This window comes from Molothrus ater, chromosome 7, assembly GCF_012460135.2.
Source record: "Molothrus ater isolate BHLD 08-10-18 breed brown headed cowbird chromosome 7, BPBGC_Mater_1.1, whole genome shotgun sequence".
NCBI lineage: Eukaryota > Metazoa > Chordata > Aves > Passeriformes > Icteridae > Molothrus > Molothrus ater.
Genome location: NC_050484.2, coordinates 6,172,746 through 6,194,160, shown reverse-complemented (window position 1 = coordinate 6,194,160; position 21,415 = coordinate 6,172,746). Strand labels below are relative to the sequence as shown.

Below are 21,415 nucleotides of genomic sequence, written 5' to 3'. Positions count from 1 at the left end.
AGGTATTTCTATTTCAGCACTCAGCTTTCCCCCCTGCTCACAGCCACATCCTTTCTGCAGCTCCCAAATGTCACACACTGGGCAGACACCTTAACATCTGCTCATTTCTTGTTCCTGGAATTGTCTCTGGTAACAAAAAAGAAACTCAAAGCCAATTTTTCCACCAGGAGTATCTGTCATCACCTTGGACTTCACATGCAATGCACTTGGAAAATGCAGAGTAAGGTGTCTGACATGAGGGTTGCTCCACCATAAAAATCTGCTTTTTTTTTTTTCTTTTTCCTGCCATGCCTATTGTGCTGAACAGAAAATGAAGTGTTTGTGCTGAAATAGAATGTGCTTGTTTGTGGATAGGAGTCAACCTGTTAAACAGCTCCCTGGAGCATTTAAGAGAGAAGAAAAATGGTAATTTCAGGGAAGAAGCAATATCACAGGGAAAACATAAAGCAACACCTGAAGAACTTTACCTTTTAATATTTTTTATAAATTGATGCTCTGCTGGAATTAAGGACACCTAAGAAAATCTCTGCTGCCCACCTCATGCCTGCACATGAAGATGAGCAGTTCAGATGTGGGGTGACCATGCTGACCATCCATGTGCTGGAAGCCTTCTGATCACAAACAAAAACCAAATCCAACATTAACTACCACAAAAAATTGTATCCAACATTAAATACCACAAAAAAACCATATCCAACATTAAGTTTTCTACTGTTCAAGTCATGTGGCAGAAGCAAAGACGCAGTGACTCTCTTTAAAATCCAGTTTTCATAGAAAGGGAACATCCATTACTTTTTAACAAAACATGGTACAGAGAGATCAGCACAATTACAAAAGTCAGACTTCCAACAGCATCTGGTAGTAGCTATCAGAATTGTCCTTTAAAAGAAATACCTGGAGATTAAATGCAAAAATCCAGCCCAGTAGAATTCCTCCCAGTGCTATCCCTCAGCCAAGCCAGCATGCTTTTAAAGTTATGACCATTATTATTTCTATACCTTCTTTCATGTAAGAATTACAAACTACTCCAATAAACAATTCCAGTTAATAAAAAAGAGGAAATTTAATTTTTTTTCTTTTTTCTTTTTTGTTTTTTGCTAATCAAGCCATCAGATTCTCTTAAGATGCAGGTGTCATTCTCATTCCTGCTGTAGGCTTGCTGAGTGGTTGTGAGGAAATTATTTGTGTTCTTTGTGCTTTAGCTCTCTATTCATTAAACTGAGATAACAGCACTTCCTTTCTCTGACCTTTTGTGCATATTCTCTGAAGCCTATTGTAAATTTTACTGGGCATGTGCTGTGTCTTATTATGTGAAAATTCAGTATCTATGAAAGCCTTCATTCAGCTGGAACCTCAGACAACAGCTAGAGAAGAAATAATAACATACAGATGTTTCAGGTGGAATAAATGTGTAACTTGTTAATTTCTTTTAAAATACAACTGTGCTTCAGCTGGGAAGATTTAAGATGAATGACAGCATAAAATAGATATTTTAATTTTGTGCTTTGTAATGCCACATCCTCTTACAGGCATCCAATATTAATGTGGAAATCTCTCTCAGAATATAAGCTATTACTTCTAGCAACCAAAGTAGCATTGATTACCCCACGTATCCTTTTTAAGCCCTTCATTTTATAGACTGAAAGTTATTTTTAAGACACAATCTCGAAGAAAGAGATCTTTGATACAGCAGAAATCCTCTAAAACAAAAGCAGTAGACAATGAATATTTAATGGATGACCAAAAATTATATCAGGATTGATCTGCTAAAAAAAAACCTCAAGAAAACCCCAAATCTCCAAAACCACCCCTATAAATCAAAGCAAACAAAACCAGAAACAAACCAGAGTCCTGGCTGTGGTTAGAGATGCACAGCATCACTTCTGAGACTTAATTTTCTCGAGGAGAGGCCAGCAGAGGTTTCCTGTTCCCTGAAACTTTCCCCCCCTTTCAGGGGGCTGAATCCCAATGCCAAGTGCCAGCATTTCTGGGATCAGGTGCAATATTCCCTTCACTGGCAGATTTTGACCACAGAACAAATGTTTATTACACACCAAGAAATGAGCAAGGATGATGGCAAAGCCCAGGCTGACCTCTGTCTTTAGCCACTTGATTTTGCTGTATTTCAGACCTAGTGGCCACTGGAAAGCTGCACCTTCAGGATCATGAACCTGATGGATAAAATATTCCTTGGCATTGCTTTCTACTACTGAAGAAATAAAAATGTTCTGAGTAAAGCAAAGTCAGGAGGATGAAAAGTCATTTTTTCTGAAAATAGTCCTTTCCTGTCCTAGCCTGCTAAATTTAATAATGAAAATCTTTTTTTTTTTTTCCCCCCACCTCTCCTCTCAGAAAATAGACTCATCATTTCCTTTTGCTTTGCTGCTTTTGTTTTCACCTTTGCCTGGAGTCAATCTTTGGATATGAAAGGCTTTTCAGAGGCATCCACAGAAGTCAGCAGTGTTACGCTACATAGTACAAAACCAGCTGCAGTAAATTGATTTCAGTGTTATCCCTTATTTCTATTGTTTAATAAAAAAGAAATATTTTCTCTGATCGCTTTTCTTAAGGATAAAACACAGGGATAAAGAGCAAGGGGATGGACAGGCTGCAGTGCCTGCAATGCTGGATTGTACCATGCAATCTTCAAGTGCTGGGCTTCAGATTCCTGGCTATTTAAAACTGAACTTTAAAGTTATTTCTTCTAAAAGATGAAGTCACACTGAAAAAGGTTACCAGTTCTGTTGCCAGCAGGCACAGAATTTTCAGAAGAAATAAAAGAGATTCAAATTCCTGAAGAACTTCTACTGCTTTGTGAGGTAATACTTTTGTCATTGTTTTATGTGGAAAATTACCTGAATTTTTTAAAGGTCTTTTTCAAATTCCAAGTGGTCTGAAATCACCTTCTAGTTTAGAAGTACATTATAAAGACAGGCTGAAAAGTCATTTAATATTTTAGTATAATAAATCCTAGAACCACAGAATGATTTGGGTTGGAAGTGACTAAAGATCTTGTAGTTCCAGCCCCTCTGCTGTGGGCAGGGATGCCAGTAATGTTCATTAATGCCAGTAAAGTTCATTAATGTAACAGCAGCAGGGCTAATGTAGCTTTATACAGCTGGCTGCTGTCTTTAGTATGGGTCTCTTAGAGCCTGCAAACTGCACAGTACTGAAATTCATAAACTGGAAAGACCTGCAAATACTTAAGTAGAAAAACAATCAATAAAGATCCTATGGACTTGAAAATAGAGGAATAATATAAGGGTTTTTGGGCAGAAAAAGCATCAATGATATGCAGATGGAAAAGCATTATTCAAAGACAAGACACTTGGGAAATAAATCTGTTTGCATCTCTACATGCCTGTTACTCTGCTACAAAAATAATTGCAATCTATATTGTCTCTAGGTGCCTCATACAGTCAGGGAAATATAAAGATCATACTAAAATTAGAAACCACTACCAGTAATAAATCCATTGTCTTTGTCACCAAAGCTGAAGTCACAAAACCACCTCCAGCTCCACATATCCCACCCTGCCTGGCCTCCTGTCCCCTTCCTGAGAAAACACCTCATGTCTAACCAGCTTCTAGGAGGTTAAAAACCATCAGGTACATCACTCATTGTTCATCACTCACTTATATTTTAACAATGGGAAATGTCCTTCAACAAAACCAAGAAAGAGACAGCAAATACCAGGAGTAAAGAGCTCTTATGTTTGGGGTTCTTTTGGGTTGTTTTTTTTTTGTTTTGGGGTTTTTTTGTTGTTTTTTTTTTTAATGTGGCAACTATCCTAAATAAAAGCTCAGAGCTGCACAATGAGAGGTAGAAAAGGTCTCGCTCAAAAAATGTGGAAGAACTTTTGTGATGGTGTTCACAGGGGTTCTTGGATGAGGGAAGAGATGAGGATCTGACTCCATGTTTCAGAAGGCTGATTTATTATATTATGATATATACTATATTAAAACTACACTAAAAGAATAGAAGAAAGGATTTCATCAGCAGGCTGGCTAAGAATAGAATAAGAAAGAATGATAACAAAGGTTGTGGCTCGGCTCTCTGTCCAAGCCAGCTGGGCTGTGATTGGCCATTGATTAGAAACAACCAAGATGAGACCAATCACAGACCCACCTGTTGCATTCCACAGCAGCAGATAATCAATGTTTGCATTTTGTTCCTGAGGCCTCTCAGCTTCTCAGGAGGAAAAATCCTAAGGAAAGGATTTTTCATAAAAGATGTCTGTGACAAACTTTACCTTTCAGATATAAAACACTTGAAGTATTAGAAAAAGTGGGAAAAACATCCAAACTAACAAGTGAACAGGTAAATTAGTTAACTAATAACCAAATGAAGGTGTAAACCCCCCCCCCCAGTTAGCACATTGGGAATGCCTGAGAGAAGAGGTCTACTGGAAACAGTATTTTGGAAAAAGGAAAATGTTCTGGGAGTGTGCAAGACAGGGCCTAAGGCTGAGAACTGACAGCTAATTAGTTATAAACTTGTAAATGAATATGACAGCTAAGAATGTTATTGTGATTTTACACCCTATTAATAAAGACTTTATTCTGTGGACAACACAGCTAATTAAATGCCTTCCATTGACAACTTCCATCAAACCCAAATTTACCATATTGCACCTGATGCAACCCAGACAGACACAGAGAAACTGAAGGGAGTTCTGGGCAGAGAGAAAAAAAAGCATTGCCAACTCCATGTGAAGGAACATTTCAAAAACTTTAATTAGGGGGTTGAACAAGATGTGCCTTCAGCCTCAGTCTGTTATTCTGCAATTCTCAATTGTTCAGACAGCTCAAGAGACACAAACAACAGACAGAAAACGCAGAGCACAGACAGAAGGTACACTTCACACACTAAAACTGTACTTTGGGATAGTGAAACAGCCTGAAAAGACAGAGTTTGTGTGAGTGATGCAGCACTGAGACAGGGCACTGCCAGTCAGGAGAGTCCTGCACCCAACTGAGATTTGCATGAGGTCTGTTGGATAGAAAAGTGTCAAAAATTAATTTAAAGATGTGTTGTTCTCATTGGAACATCTTGGAGAAAATTCAGAAGCTTTTCTATAACTCACTCTCAATGAGGAGAGGGTCAATAGTGCTATGCCAGCACCAAGGGGTAGGAAATATACATTTTCTTCACATCTAAACTCAGTTCATAACCAGCTCCTATAACCACAGAGGTCTGATCCCCATGCAAACCACTCTGAATCAGAAACATCTATTTCAAGAATTGTCACAAGCACACTACTGGGAATTGCACAGAATTTTCATGGCAAGCTTAATAAATTACTTTGCCCTCTTTTCACATCCTGCCCTTGTTACTCTGCATTGGGTGGGGAAAGGAAATAATCTCATCAGATACCATTGAATGTACTCAAGGAAATAGAAATCATTCCTGCACAGAATCCCAGTTTGTTGCTAATCCACCCAGGGAAGGAATAGCCCCATTTTTTTTGCATAATGAAGGAAAGACAGATAAAGTATAAAAAAACCTTACTAGCTATTTAGGCATTTGTCATAGCTATAAAATATTTGTCCTTCAGGGGATATTTCTGAATGGCCTGTCTTGGCATTAGTCTGGAACGTGAGGGGACTTAGCTACTCTGCAGTTTTCATATTTCTATCCCAATTTTGCATTAATTTCAGCCCTATTTTTTCCCCTGTAAAATGACAAAAACTAATAATGTGTTTTTAAAAAAAGAGTCATCATATGCTCTGTATACTTAAATATATATATTAACATATATATATATATGTGTGCATAGACATAAAATAATTCACTTAGCAGTCAAACAAGTCCTCAACATCTTTACATTGGCTTAAGGAAAGAAATGATAAAAAACAGTGGCAATTGCAACTTCAAATGGAGGACACACAGCCAATTTAGTTCATTACCAACAGAGTTATCTGTAGAAGGGTTTTCAGGCATCACAGGTAGAAGCAGTGCAAGCATTCACTTTCCTTCAGGAATGCCTTGTTTAATGAATGTTAACCCATTTCATCCAGACCTGTTTGGATTTCGCTGGACTGTGAGGAAATTTTCATGATCCACTCAGACATAAGAAATCCATATGTAAAACTGAAGTGATATCAGCTGACAATCTTATTTATAATGAAGGTTGCAGTATCATGTCAATATTAAGAAACTAATTTCTCACTCTATTTCCCCCCTGCAATTTTTTGAGATTCAACCGATCGCTCCTGAGCTTTAATTTTGAGCTCCGCTGAACTGTTGTTGATGTTCCATTTCAAAAAGGCAAAAAAAAAAAAAAAAGAAAGAAGAACATGTGTGTGAGCTGGAGTCTTTCTCCTGCAGCCTAATGGTGCAACTGATTCAGACTTCCAGCCTTCCAAGCAGCCCTCAAATGGTGATATACAAGCTTTGTTGCATAAGGCAAAGAGATCAACACTAATCTTGATTTTTTTCTTAACTAAAAAGCCATCATCATGAATGGAAAGACCAAGCCTGTGTCCATGTGTGGAAGTATTTCCTTGCACTTATATTTTAGATATGTTTGGTGTATATGCAAGAAATGTATTTTGGCTATTCATCCTTCAAAGCACATTCTTGGGAGAATATGATTAAGAAGTTAGAGTTTGGAGAAGAAATAACATCGAGTTTTATCTGCTGTATCTGATTTGCAGTCCTAGAAAGATGCTTATTCTTCTGTCTACTTTTCTTAAAAGGTGGACTAAGGCATGCTTAAGGTTTTTGATAGAATCTTCAAAGTAGGTAGCTAAAAAAATCCCAGCCACATCACAAACCACTGTTGATTACTGGTTATCATATCTCAGTACAGCTGAGTTTAAATGTAAGCCCCAGAATGACTTTTTGTGGGCAGGATATCATCAGAATCAACTCATACAAAATTACTCATTTAAAAAGTACCATTGGAGAGGGATAAGGTTATGGTTAGAAGACATAAAATTGTTCTGCAATGGCAATCAACCTGGTTTTGTTCTAGACCCCAAATTCTCATATACCTATATAGATAATATAATAAATCTCTTTATTGTAAGGCTGTTTGAATATTGCCTTACAAAGTTACTTATGAAGCATTTCTATGATTATCAGAATAATTTTAAAGCTGTATTTTTATGTACTTGTGGCAGAACCTTACTAATCCCATTAACTGTATCCTGTTTCTGCAGTGCCAGCGATTTCAGATCCGTTAATGAAATGAGTCAGCTCTTCAGCTCTGAGGCCCTTTTCATCCCACAAGATCAAAAGTTTTCTACAATTAAACAGCTGGAGAAGGAAGAGACTTCCACATTTCCCTGCTTTTAGATGCAGATGTTTGGATACCACAAAGTCTTTCCAAAGACAAAGTTTGTTCCCAAGCAGGAAGACCCCAAGTACAAATATATGGAATCTGTCAAGCACTGTATCAAACAAAGTGGATTTTTAGCCCAACACCACAGAACTAAAACAAAGGCAATGTGAGACAGTATAGGGTACATTAGAATAATAGAAACAGAATGACAGGCTTGCAGAAGGGTGAGGAATATTTAACTAAGATGTAGGAAAGATTAGGTTGGAGAAGCACATACATTAGTTCCTCTGTGGAGCTGTAATAGTTTCCAGTGTATAGTTTTGTTTCTTTCCCCACAAAGTTATATATTGTTTTTCAAGGTCGGGTATTTTTCCTCCTTAAAATGCAATCAAAATGCCTACATTGTTTATAGTTAATGGCTTCTGGAAGACTAGCAATATTTTAAGCTTACATGACATGTTCCCCTTGCTCTCAGCCAAAGGCCCATCACCTTTTCCATTCCTTCAGCATTACAATTTAATTACTGAGGAAGCTACATATGCAAGCTGCATTTATTAATAAATACAAATCAAAATGTCTAAAGTAAATTATTGATATGCTATATTATCTCAGCTTTTCTGTGGAAATCGTCATCAAAATAACTTTAGTTTTGACAGCCTGACTTCCAGGATTTTATATTATAGCTCTCAGTAGGACACAATTGTTCATAGATATGTTAACCTTGAAATAAATTCTCTTTGAGCAAATGTAATGTCTCTGACACCAATCCATCCAAGTCCATATTTGGAAGGTTATATTTTAAATTGCAATAGTTTTGTGCATTTTCTTGCACTGAAAAGGTTTAGATATTTAGAGATATTCTGGAAGGAAACTACAGAAGACAGACAGAGATATAATTTAAAACTATATTTATAGGATATAATTTATACATATCAATTATAGATTTATATTTATACATAGAAATAATATATAGAGAGTATATAAATTTATACATATAAATGCTATATAAAATTATAATTTTCGTATAATGCTAATTATTTTTATCTATGATCCTAGCAGCTGCCAGCACACCACAGCTGGCAATACCCCTAACTTCACATACACCCCACAGCAATGCTCACATGTGGGCATGTGAGCTTCCAGATCCTCCTCACACTCCTGCCACTTCCCTGAACAGCTTCATACCCCCTAAAGATACCAGGACCATCATCCTGAAAATAATTAGGTGCCCAACATAAACATGCCAGTGATTTTTTTACCTTTTTAAGTAATTACAGCATCTCCCTGCACAGTGCCCATGCAGGATTAAGCCAGCTAACCATATCTGTCAGAGGAATTTATGTGTCACCAGCAGTGCCCCTTCATCGCAGAGAAACGATTGCTGGAAAGAATCTAAATCGCTATTAGAGCAATCTCAAAGTACCATGTTGTAATTACAATTTGAATTTCAAATAGAGAATACAGGGAATGATACATCCTCTTTGGGACAACTTCTGCTAGCCTTACTGCCTTCAATTTTTGCGAGGTTTTTTATTAGAAAATAGTATTTTCCATTATTTTTATAACACATTGACACACTGCAAATGCATTTCTACAGGCAGAATACACAATACTATGAATACATTTACATTTACTCTGAATATTTAAAGAGGAAAGGCCTGGATATAATCACAGAAGAGTTATTTCTAAGCTGTTATATTTTTGCATTTTATCTCTGCATTCCACTGGAGCTGAAAATCAGTGGGGAAATAAATCACCAGCACTTTCTGACTACACCTTCAGGCTCTGTCAATTTGCTTGAAATATATCAGATGATCCTGACTGGTAAGAAATAATACACCTGCTCTAACAAAAGATCTAATCCTCCTGTCCCTGCTCCCACTCCCCAGACAGGGCTGGGAGCAGGAGCCAGGCTCTCCATCCTTCCCCACGTCCCCTCCCTCCATTTCAGCCAAGTTTAGTTTTGTCTGCACTTTTTCTAAAAGGCCAACACATGAACTTCATTATTCATGCACTGAAGGCCACTCAGAACTGTGGATCTTTACCTTGATATACCAGAACAAATATTAAGGACTTCAGCTGTTGCCCTCTCCTGAAAATATCTGAAATTCTGTGTTGCACAGCTGCAATGCCATTGATTCCAATGAGAGATTAGCAGCTGCCATTAATTGGAGCACAATTAACGAGGGTTTGATGAAGTGCAGCGAAATACCTTCCTTGTCCCCTACCCTCCAGACTGCAGTGTTTAATGTGCTGAAGGTAAAATTGATCCTTCTCTACCTAGGTATGTAAGAAGTCCTGTGGAATTGTTCTTTACACTGGCACAGGCTGATGGTGGATGAGCTATTTATCCCCCAGCAATCTAACAGCTAGAGCAGGGATTTCTGTTTCTAAAGAACAAAAGAAAGGGGTTGGGAGCTCTCCTCCTCTACCATCAACCCTCGATTTTGGTGAGTTTGTTAAATCAAAGAGTTTTGTATCTAGGATCTTTGCCAAGATCGTGTTTCACCCTAGCTCTTAAGACCAAAACCTTAGCCAAGATGATTCCTAGCCCTTGAAAGACTGGCGGTGTTTCCTCTCCAATTGAATTTGTTTGAAGTAAAAAGTATTTGTGGCCAGGAATATTTAATGCCCAGCTATAACAAAGAATGCTTCTTTAAAGAAGAAAATGTTTTTTTTCAAGGCACTTGATAACGTGCTTTTACCCCACTGTTACACAGAAGTATCAAACGCAGGGGCCACTGTGATGACCAAAACATTCCTCTGGAATCTCACTTTTGAGCAGAAATATGTATCTAGGAAAAGTGAATGGTAATCCTCATGACAGGTTTATTATTCCCATTTCAAACTCCTCATAGCAACATACCAGCCTTCCTAATTAACAAACAAGCAATTCAGTTTCTCCAGTTAAAAACACAGATGTTACCAAGATCTGTTGGGAGATTTCCAGGCATGCTTTGTTCTGCCAGTTTTGCCAAGTTCTTTCCCTAACTTTAAAGGCTTTCAGTTCTTCTCATTGTTTGGTGGTCTGGTGTTGGTTTTGCTGCTGGTTTTGTTTATTCATCGGGGGGTTTTGTGATTTTCTGTTTGTTTCTACACAGTATCAGTTGCCTGTGCCCTGACTGTCTATACTTACACTTTTTTCCCTTACCCAAGAAATTCAAGACAGTCTGTATTTTTTTTCCTCCCTGTGAATAAACAGATATTCTGTATTTCTCATATATCTGATTTTCTCATTAATCAAACTCAGGGGACCCTCCATGGTGCTATCCCCCCACACCTTTTCCTTACCACACCCGTGCAGTTAATACTGAAGGACGTGCTAGCACTCTCCAGAATTCATTAACCAGCTTTAGCACCTTTTAATTACAATCACAGAGTAACTAACTATACTGCTAATGCTTTTTATTATTCCAGCTACCTTCTCCAAATCGAGTTCCACATGCAAATGTGGAGAAGGGAGCACAACAGCTCCCCTGTCACTGACACCCAGCTCAGCGCACACATCCCTGCACGCTGCTGGCTGCCCAGCCAGGGCTTCAACAGGGAGCCAGTAACTGTGTGATGAATGCATGTTAAACCCTGTGCCTGTCTGACCTTTTACAACTGCTCTGTAGTCAAACCACACCTGCAGCAGCTCTGAAGCATTTGACACAGGCTGTTCATACTTTGCACAGCCAAAATCTGTGTGTGTGTGTGTGAAGCCCAGGATCTGCACAGCGCAGCAGGTGTGTGGCTTCAGAGCTGTCTGCACATCTGGCTTCCTCATGGCATGCCCCTGTTACACCTGCAACTTACACTAGTACAGTATCAGATTATAGCTTATTCCACTGTGTTTTGGAGCAGAAAACATGGATACAACAGGCAGGAGTGGCCTATGCTATTGACTTTGCAGTTTTATGATAAGGAAACAAATGCTGCATAGCTGAGATGCTAATGGAGCAACCACTCAAGGCTCCCACACTCTTAAATCCACACTTGTGGTAGGTAATGAATTAGTAACACAACCCAGAACTTCAATCAGGAACTGCTTTTGATCCCAAACTAATCAATACTTGCAGCACTTATACTCAGCATCCTCAAAACTGGTATATACCTTAGAAAGCACTCATGGGAAAACAGTGGAAAACACTAGACCATCTACTATTTATGGGTAATCTCCAAAAGCCCAGCCACCAAGTGATGATTTTAGAACACCCTCTGTACTGGAGACAGAGGATGGAATGGATTAATGGATAGATTGATTTTTTTCTTTAGCCTGTCTTACAAGGCAGCTGCACATTCCTGAGCATCTTGCCCTAACCCTTCAATAGTTAAAGCTGCAAGCAGGGAAGCCACAAGAGGAATTTTGCAACAAGAAGCTCAGCGTGCGAGTAATGAACAGTTTGACAGCTAGAGAACATGGAAGAAAGTAAAAAAAGCCCACACAACTTGTGAGGTTGGCTTGCTCCCTCTCTTTAATTAACAAGGGTGAAAGATGTGCCACTTAATTGGGAAATCGTGTGGCACATGACCCCCCCACCCCTGCACACACTGGCATGAATGGGAGCAAGGCAGTCTGGGCTCACAGGATGGAGAATCAACAAGGCAGAACATCCAAGTCATTAATACCCACTGACCACGAGCAAAGCCTGGCAGAAAAACTGCATCATTGCCAGTTTAGCTGCACTGACAGCGGTCCCCTCATGTGGAATGACAACAGGGGAGCGCTTGCCAGGCAGATGTAACCCTCTTGAAATCAAAGCAGCAATAAACTTTGATATTTGTCACAAATAAGAATGCAACCACAAAAGATGGATCAATGTTCTAAGTCTGCCAAGATGCCAGCTGGGCACAATTATTTTTCTGCTTTTATTATCAACCAATTTAATATGTAACACACCCTATTACCACCATCCAATTCAAGAGTAACCTGGCCCAGAAAAACTTAATCAATATATTAATCCCCAAGAGGCTCTGAAGTATGTTTTCTCACCTGGAATAGTATTTCTCAATCCCAAATTTGATTCTGTTCTAAATGATTCAATAGCACTTCACCTAAGGCACCAAAGTGTCTATCCCAGTCTTGCACAGAAACTCTTTAAACACCAAACTTCTCAGCATATATTGAATATGTATTATATGCAAAGTTTTGTGAGAACTTAAAGTATCTTAAGAAACTCTATGAAGGAAAATAATGCATCCAAGAAAAATCTGCTTTTACATGTGTTTATAAAGATCCTTTAACAGTTATTTTGTACATCTATTATATTTATGGCACTTGAAGGTAATGTTCCAAAGAAATAAATTTGTACTTTTCCCTGAAAGTGATTAATTTTGCTGCAAGAAGAATTGGTTTAAAAACATCACAAAGATATTAAATTTCTTATTTAAATATCCATTATCAGATAAAAAAAAACATATGGAACTCCCACTAGATCCCAGAATTTATACAAGGGGGGTTTTGGAAAGTTTGAGTCAGTCAAATACAGACTCATGAAGTCTCTCAAGGAAGTGTTTCTTAATCCTCAAGAAGATACAAGACTTTCTAGATGGGTGCAATTGATGCTGGGATCTGGCCATTGTGACCTTAACTCATTCATTTCTGAACAACCCCCATTGTTCCCACGTTTCCTGTTATTTGCTCATTCCACCAATATCCCATTCAAGTGGAATAATTTTCTGTAATTATCATTTTTAGGTGAAAAACAAAAGGTTTTCCTCACTTGAAAGATAATATTTTATTATTATAAATTATTATTATTATGCATTATTAATAATTGCATTATGTAGCCGGCATTTCCCCTCAAGCATTTTTCCCATGATATTCCCATTTAATGACTTACAACCTTTAATGTACTTACATGCATTTCTACAGAATGTGCATCATTTCCATAGTACACAACCAAAACCACCACCACCAAAACCCAAATTAAATGAACTAAAAGCCCTCGTGAAGCCCTTTTGCAGGAGTCTGAATTTTTCTATTGCACGCAATAAAATTTACCAGCAATAAGGGAATGTCAACAAAGCAGGGCAACATAAAAAAAAAAGGAAAATTAAAATTTAAAAGTTAAAAGTAGTCAATTTTAATGCTTCAGGCTTCACATAAGTTGTTTGTGCTTCCTGACCTCTACAACCTTTGGTATTCCACACCCCAAAACATTTTATTTATGCTGTGTGGTTTCTCTTTCCTGCATCCAAATCTCTGACTTCACTCCCAGCAGCCAGACACAACACTACAATATCCCCATCCATCCCTCCCCACAAACCATCACAGGTTTGGCTGAATTTCACTGTTGCCTAAACAGTTTAGCAAGTGGTGTTTTCCAAGGGACTTCCCGGCTGATGGGGAGCACAAGCCTTGAGCAGATGCTGAGCAACAAATCATGTTACCAAACCCAGAGCCCTGACTACTTGAGCAATGTCAGTGGGATGTTAAATCTGCTTGCTTGAGTCTAAACCTCCCTCATAGCCAAAGCAAGCACCTCCTAAAACCAGTACCTCCATCCTTTCCACACCCTGCCAGAAGCCTGGTTTGGCAAGCCTAGCCCTATCCTACACCATTTTTAAAAGGAATGGTTCTGTGCCAGCCCATTACCCTTCATAGCTGCAGGGCCTTGAGCTGAAACAGTATCATTTATTTAGATCAGTATAATTTATTCATTACTCAGGAATATGTGATTTTATGAGCTGGCATTCAAAAGGAACCCAGGGATGCAATGCATATTCAAGAGGTGGCCTTCCTTGGCTCTGTCACATGGGAGAAATCCCACCCAGCCTACTCGAGGTCATCTCTCAGTGTTTGTGAGCAGGTGGAGAGAAAAGTGTGAGTGTGGAGCCTCAGTTTGCTTAGAAACTTAAACTGAAAGCATCTTCCATCAGGTCTGTAGGAGAATTTTGTTGTATTAGTCACAGCCTTTGGAACAAACCACCAGAGAACAACAAGCCACTCTCACCTCTCCCAAATCCTACAGTCATACAATTTTCCCTTATGGCTTTTTACCTTTCCAGCAACAGGGAAGATTCTGCTAAGGATACATCCATCCATCCATTTATCCATCTATTTATCCATCCATTTATCCATCCATATATTGAAACACCAAAAATAATGAGATCTAGTGCAACGTCCCTTAAGTTTATGAGCCAAGGTTCTTGAAAACCCTTGTAGATTTAACCAGTTTCATTGCATTTCTGGACAGAACTGTGTTGTCACAGTAGTGACAGTTTGGGAATATGTATCCAAGTTTAAGTTTCATCTGGTGTTTACAGAACCAGATTTACAGCTAGTGTAAATATAGCTGTCACTGTGCTTTACATCATGGCATAACAGGCAGCTAAAATGTCAAAAAAAAAGCCACATCTCAAAAACACACCAGACAAATCAAAGGACCAGCAATACAGCTCCTTGCAAGTGGATCTTTGTGTGAGCTTTGTTTTCACAGTGAACCACTTAAGGACACCAATGCAAGTCCAAGGGCTGTGTAGGACAGTGGGGCTTTTTTTCCTAAAGGAAAGCCAGCTTGGTTAGAAAGGAACTTTATTCAAATCACAGGAAACTTGGGCTCTGTGAAGAGTAAATTGCCTTCAGCAGAAAGAGGTAGGCATTTAGAGGCTCTTCTCTCAGTTGATCAGCTAGGATCAAATCTTGGGCCTGACAAAAAAGCCAGAAAACAACGTGCAAGGATTGTCCCTGGAAACCTACTTCTAAATTGGTATTTTAAAGAGGTTTTTTATATGCGTGCCTCTTCTCAGAATCTTACTGTCAGCCCTGAGTGCCCCTTTGCTCACATACAGTAGCTGAGCAGGTGCAGCTCTGAGGGTTGAATTATTAACTCTCTTTTATAGAGGGATTTAAGGCAAAACTCCACATTGCTGCTGTCCTGCCACCTCCCAGAGCACCCAGAACTAACAACGAGCATCCAACACCATCCCAACACTCAGAGTTCCACAGCAGATGCAAGTTATGATCTGGAAATATGAACAGCAACTGAGTTTCAAGCCAAAAGCTCAGCAGGGTGTGACAGCACAGCCTGGGAATTTAAAAAGTCTCTCTGAATACTCTACCTCTCCCTAGGAAAAGCAGTGTGTGCCCCACTCATTCAGAAATGAGGGAATTGTAGCCTCCTGACAGTTTACACTCATACAGCTCTCAGAACAGCAAGCTCAGTGACTTTTCTACCAAATCTGATTCATTTCAGTAGGAGGTGAATTGAATCTGTACATGCCAGGCTTAAAACTGTTTCAGAAGAAAAAAAACACTGTGTAAGATAGTAACTAGATGGTTTGACTTTCCCATACACACAAAAATTATCTTGAAATGCTCAGCCATTGCACTTTGCATGGTAATGTATTACTTGACCACCCTTCATTTGAATCCAGTACACATGTTCAGATGTTTTGTATTTCACTCAAGACAGACAGCTGTGCTGTAGCACTCACTGAAGTGCCACCAACCAACCCTTAGCAAGTAAGCCTGCTAAATTCCAGGCAGAGGTTTAAAATCTAAGCACTCTGAAAGAGGCAATACACATTTGTCCTGCTCTGTGTTTCAGAAAATCACAGTTTATATTAAGCCACTCCATTTCTCTCTGCTTAAAACTACAGGCACTGACCTCACAGGTGGGGCTCCTGATCCAGGATGGAGGCAGCAACAAAATCCATCCAGTGATCCTCAGCCAAGTCACTCCAGGAAATCCAAACAATAACTCAGCAAAGGACAGGGAGCAGATATCCTTAAACCAGTTCTACCCAAACCTGAACCCTCAGGCTGGAGCCTGAGGACCCTTCTGGGGCTGATGGGCTGCAGCTCTGGGGGAAAGGCCAGGTGAAGCTGGTAAGGCAAATTCCAGCCTGGTCTCACCCAGATCTGTCTGAAAAAACCCAGCAGCCTTCTGACCTTGATGATCCTGTCCCAGTTAAGCACCTGGTTGTGGCCAGCAACAGGGGCCCTTACAAGGCAGGACAGGCTATTGTGGGCTGTGGCTCTTCCCAGGGCAGTGATTTTCTTTTTGCAGCCCTGTTTGCATTCTCCCTGCTTCCATTCAGGCAGAAAAGAAAGGCACACCTGCCCAGGTGGGATTGCTGCCCCACATCTGTGACTTCAGCTTTCCTGGTAGTGCCCTTGAAAGCACAACTTGAGCAAAAAGTATCAGAGCCAATGTCTTTCAACTCAGAATCCAGAGTGAGACCTGAACTTCACAGTCACTCCCTGGCACAGCTGGGCAAACTGATGTTCCACAACAAAATTCAAAATTCACTTACTCAAGCTCAATTATATCTCTTCTGTAGCATCCAGTAAAAAGAAGTGCAGTACCAGATTCAGCTCTTGAAGCCAGAAGGATGAAATGCAATTACATTGCATGTAATGAAACAAATAACTTGGATATTTTGACTGACACAGATTGTTTTTCTGCCACACACCTGGGAATTATTAATAAAGGTTTTCATATACACATGTTCACTCGCCTGCAGAAAAGCAAAAATTACCATGCAAATAATTAAGCCATTATATTCCTTCTACTCCACCTCAAATTAGTCTAAACAGGAAAAAATGAATTTGTTCCTTTTTCTTAAAAAGAAAAAAAAAAGAGAAAGCAACTTCATACCTTGTCAAAAGAAAATAAGCTTTTTACAAGGGTTTCTTTCCAGTGTTCATTTTAAAAGTCTCATTTTAGGCAGACAGTATTTCAGAGGAGAGAAGATGTATCATCATTTCCTTTTGTTGTTATACATGAATATATTCTTCAGCCTGTCAAACATCTAAAGGGTAAGCTGAGATTCCCAAAACCCTACAAGGCTTACTTATTCAAAAAATTCTTACAGATTTTTTTTTTTCCTGAAGATACGAAGATGGTGAAAACAGACATCAGAGAAAAGGGATCAGTCAGTTTTCCAAATTAAATAGTGACAAACCATGTGAGTAAAGGGATGAAATAGTATCAAATTTCACTGTGGCAATGTTGGAATTCCCCTGTCCTTTAAATTTGGCAAAATTGGGGACACCTTCCAGGCCCCACACTTTAGCCTGTCACATTTGAAGAATGGAAAATAATTCTAGGAAAAAACAGATAAATAACAACAGTGCTGCTATTGGCATTTTAAATTTGGGATGTGTGTTTTTCAGCATGTTTTTAGTTCCAGCGTTGCTTAATTCAAATATTCAGCTTTAAGAAGATGTCTGCACTTGTTCCAGGGAACTGAAGATCGTGTTCTCTACTTACCAGGGAAGTCCAGCACAAATGGAATGGAGGTGCTCTGCTCATTTAGGGAAAGGCTTCCCTTGGGTACCTGCACGGCAGTGTGAAAAAAAACCAGCAAAAATATTAAAATAAACCATCATTTAAAACAGACACAATCCTTGCCAAGAACATTAACTACAAAACTAACTTCGCTTAGAATTATATCAAGGATGTAATCCCATTATTTAAGTGACTTATTTCATCTCCCATGAAGAAAACACCAGGTATTTTTCAGAAAGGCCCCTTTACACCAGCAACCTGCACCTTCTAAGGGGCTTCAGATGCTGCTGCACGTACTGTCAGCACTGCAAACATTTCTAAAAGCTGCCTGTGCTGTAGATCAAGCTACAGCCAAGACCATTTTGACATGAAGATATGAATGGATATGAAGCACCCCACATATAAGAATTAATTTTTTTTTTTAAATTGAAGTAAGAGCTCCAAATCAAATGCTGGTACAGCCATGTGTTTGTCTGTCCATCCTTTGCACCTGTGTATATAGAAAACACGTGTGGAAGTATGGTCTGTGTTGGTTTTGCCCATAGCACACTGAAACCATGCTGGGTACCTCAAAAGCAACTTTTGTTCATGCCGTAGAATCATGGAATCACAGAGAGATTTGGGTTAGAAGGAACCTCAAAGCTCATCTCGTTCCACCTCCATGCCATGGGCAAGGACACCTTCCAGTATCCCAGGCTGCTCCAAGCCCTGGCCAACCTGGCCTTGGACACTTTCAAGGATGGAGCAGCCACAGCTCCTTTGGGCAACCTGTGCCAGGGCCTCACCACCCTCACAGGGAAGAATATATGATTCCTTTGCCTTTTCCAAAGAAATATGCCACAGAAATATTCCTATAATTAATCAGTGTTACCCAGACAGCCCCAGAGGCAGGGACACAGCCCTCAAATCCTGCCTTGCTGTGCAGTGTCCTTAAAACATCAGACTTGCGCTAAAGCTCTCACCCTGTGTGGGTTCCGAACCAGCTCTCAGGTTTGGGATGGTGCTTCCCTCATCTGTTCATCAGCTGAGACAAACTAGATGATTTCCTGAGTGCTCCTGCTCTATTTCCATAGAAACAGAAAACAATAAGTTTGATTCATTGCTGAAATTTTCAAGGGAGTGCCAGGGTAAATCATGGCTTGGGAAGTCTGATAAGTTTTAGGAAGCCACTCCAACAGTGTTTTGGGCTATGCTTGGTGTGATATGTTAGCACTAAACTGTGCAAGGAAGGCTTTTTGTTTGCCTCTACTACTGAATTAAAAATGGAGCTGTCTGAGAGGAGAGAGAGCTGAACTCCTGTGGCTTTCTTTTCTCTGATGAAATAATAAAAATTTTGTTCACTTCTTTCACTGGGATCGATAGCAAAGTTCTTGGTTCTCAGGCTGATGGAAGGAAATTAGCCAAGGGCAGCAAGTGGATTGTAACCTCACCTTGAGCTCTACTTCCCTGCCACATTAAACTGGATATCCCTGTGAATGGATATCCCACTTTGTACACATTGCACATAAAAAGCCATGGAGGACAAGGAGTGAGACCACCTGTGCAGTACAGAATTTAGCACAAGGCTTCTTGGATGGGTCACTCCTAAACTTTCAGAGGGACTGAGGCTGACTGGCTGGGAGTTTTCCAGATCCTCCTTCCTTCCCCTTTTGAGTGTTTGGGTGTTTCAGTTGATGCCTCAGGGTTTAGCTTTTATATTTTTCAGATTCTGTGCTGCTTTAGTGTGTGAGTCTGAGCTTCATATTAGGGGATGGTGAGCGCTCTGCACAGAACAGAGAGACAAAACAATTCCTTCTCTAGCTGGGGACCAAGGACAAATGATCCAAATCTCAGGCCCAAGAGCATAAACAACATGGACTGAAGAGAGAAAAACAAGAAGGATGGGACTTGGTAACCTAAAGCTGTAATTGGACAATTAACTCCAATGTACAAATGGAGCAGAACTTCTAAAAGTGAGAGACCCTGTGACCAGGTGTCCATTTTGTGACCATTTTGGTTCATCTTGGGTGCAGCCCTGGCTGGGCTCTTGTGCTGCCCAAGGTGCATCCATGGAGGCCTAATAAATCCTGCTTTATTCTTTAACTCTGTCTGGCCTCTGTTCCAGGTCAGCCTTCACAAGGCATCACTGGGGAACACCTGCAGCTGCTGAGACCCTTCCAGTGCTGGGGAGCAGCTTTGAGGTCTCTGTGCAGGGTTAAATGATGGAGGCCCACATTAGGAAATAGGAATGCTCTCTCAGAGCCTCATGTAACAAGCTGGGCACTACAGATTCCAAGCTTTACCCTTTCCCACAAAGATATTAACACCCACTGCGGTAATTTCTGAGTATGGAGTCTCATGTCTGAGGTTCTGAATCATCAGGTAAGGGTGAGTCAGAGAAATATTGCTGCTTTAATAGGCACAATCAACAAGGGGGTGAGGGGCTGAAGAGGAAACCTCTTATTGCTAAAAGTAACAACATTTTTCTTCATAACTACTGAGATTTAATTGGGGGGAAAAAAAATCAGCAATTTACGGGTAGCTATGGCAACTTCCACAAGTATGAAAAGGAAAAATGGATTGAGAGGAAAAATAGATTTGCAGGGAGATTTGGAATAAATAAAATCGAAATTTTCCAAAATCAAGTGCACTCCCATTTAAAAAATGATCCTTTCAAGAGGAAATTAAAGCTCTCCCAAGAACCTGGTTTTTTAAGCATACAATCAATTTTTATAACTGAAAACCTGTCAAGGGAAAATGAGTCCCTTTTCTACAGCAAGTGAGAGAAAGAAGAGCTTCAACAAGAGATTTTTAACTGCTTACAAAACCAGGCTTTTGCTTCAGATTTAATCCTATAATCACACGCAGTATTTACTTGTAGCTGAATTGACTGAGGAAAGTGTTACTGTTAGGCACTTGCCTTATCTAAAGAAGCATTAAATCTGCTGGATGTGATGAAATCTGTTCAGAAGCATTTATCAAACAGTGTGAAAATCGGCAAGATTAGTGACACGGCAATGTCATCCTTTGTCTAGCCAAGGGTAAAGGCTTCTTGGAAATGGGAGAGGTAGAGAGTATTTGCTTCAATGAGTAACCTCAGAAAACTTTGACAGGTAATGCTGGAAAAGGCTGAAATGATAAATGCAATAATTCTTTGGAATGCATTATATCAAACACTTTGCAGGGCTTCCAGGGCCCTCTGGCCACTGTCCCAGTGGAGCAGCCATTCAAGGGCTTGGGCACCGCTGCCCTGGACATGGGCTGTCCCTCAGCATGGTAAATCCCAGCTGAGGGGAGAGAGAGCCTTCTCCCCTGAGCCCCTGCTGGCAGGGAGAGCAGGGATGGAGCGCACTCCCCCAGCCCAGCGTGCAGGAAGAGCTGAAAGCCGCCCTGTCACCACCAGCAGGCACGTAGCACTTTGTCACTATGGAAGAGCTGGACAGGCTCTTCGTGTGCATCCCTGTATGCCACAGCTGAGCCAGGGATACCTGGGGATCCAACCTCCCCAGCAGCACCACCCAGCTGAGACAGAGTAGAAATTCTCCAGAGTAGAAATCCATTTTGATTTAGGTGGAATGTACATCTTTGAGTTAGAAAACATAGCTATGTAACCTGCTGCAAAAGCCTAGGCTCAGAGAAACTGCTCCAGTGAAGGACAGAGATAAGAGAGGAGAGACAGAAAGTGATAAAGAGAGACAGAGACTGCTGTGGGAGCAGGTCAACCTGACCTAGGAATTCTTTCTGATAAAGAAGAACTAGCAGCAAATGTCACACGAAATTTCGTAAAAATGAATATGTATGAACCTATATGTGTACTTGAGAGGGGGATAAAAAGGGACCTGAAGTTCCCATAAGTACTCATGTCTTTTAAGGAGAGTAATCTCCACATGTGTCCAGCACCCAGCACTGTAATAAACATACCAGCTTG

General features: G+C 40.0%; 1 long non-coding RNA gene across 2 annotated transcripts in view; it reads right to left on the bottom strand.

Annotated features, from left to right (window-relative positions):
- The window catches only part of LOC118689135 (uncharacterized), a 54,768-nt gene that overhangs the window by 22,773 nt on the left and 10,580 nt on the right, over positions 1 to 21,415 (bottom strand). For both annotated transcript variants that reach the window (XR_004980562.2, XR_004980561.2), the window contains one exon: positions 17,491 to 17,557. This is a non-coding gene — a long non-coding RNA (uncharacterized LOC118689135). The remainder of the gene's footprint in view (positions 1 to 17,490; positions 17,558 to 21,415) is intronic.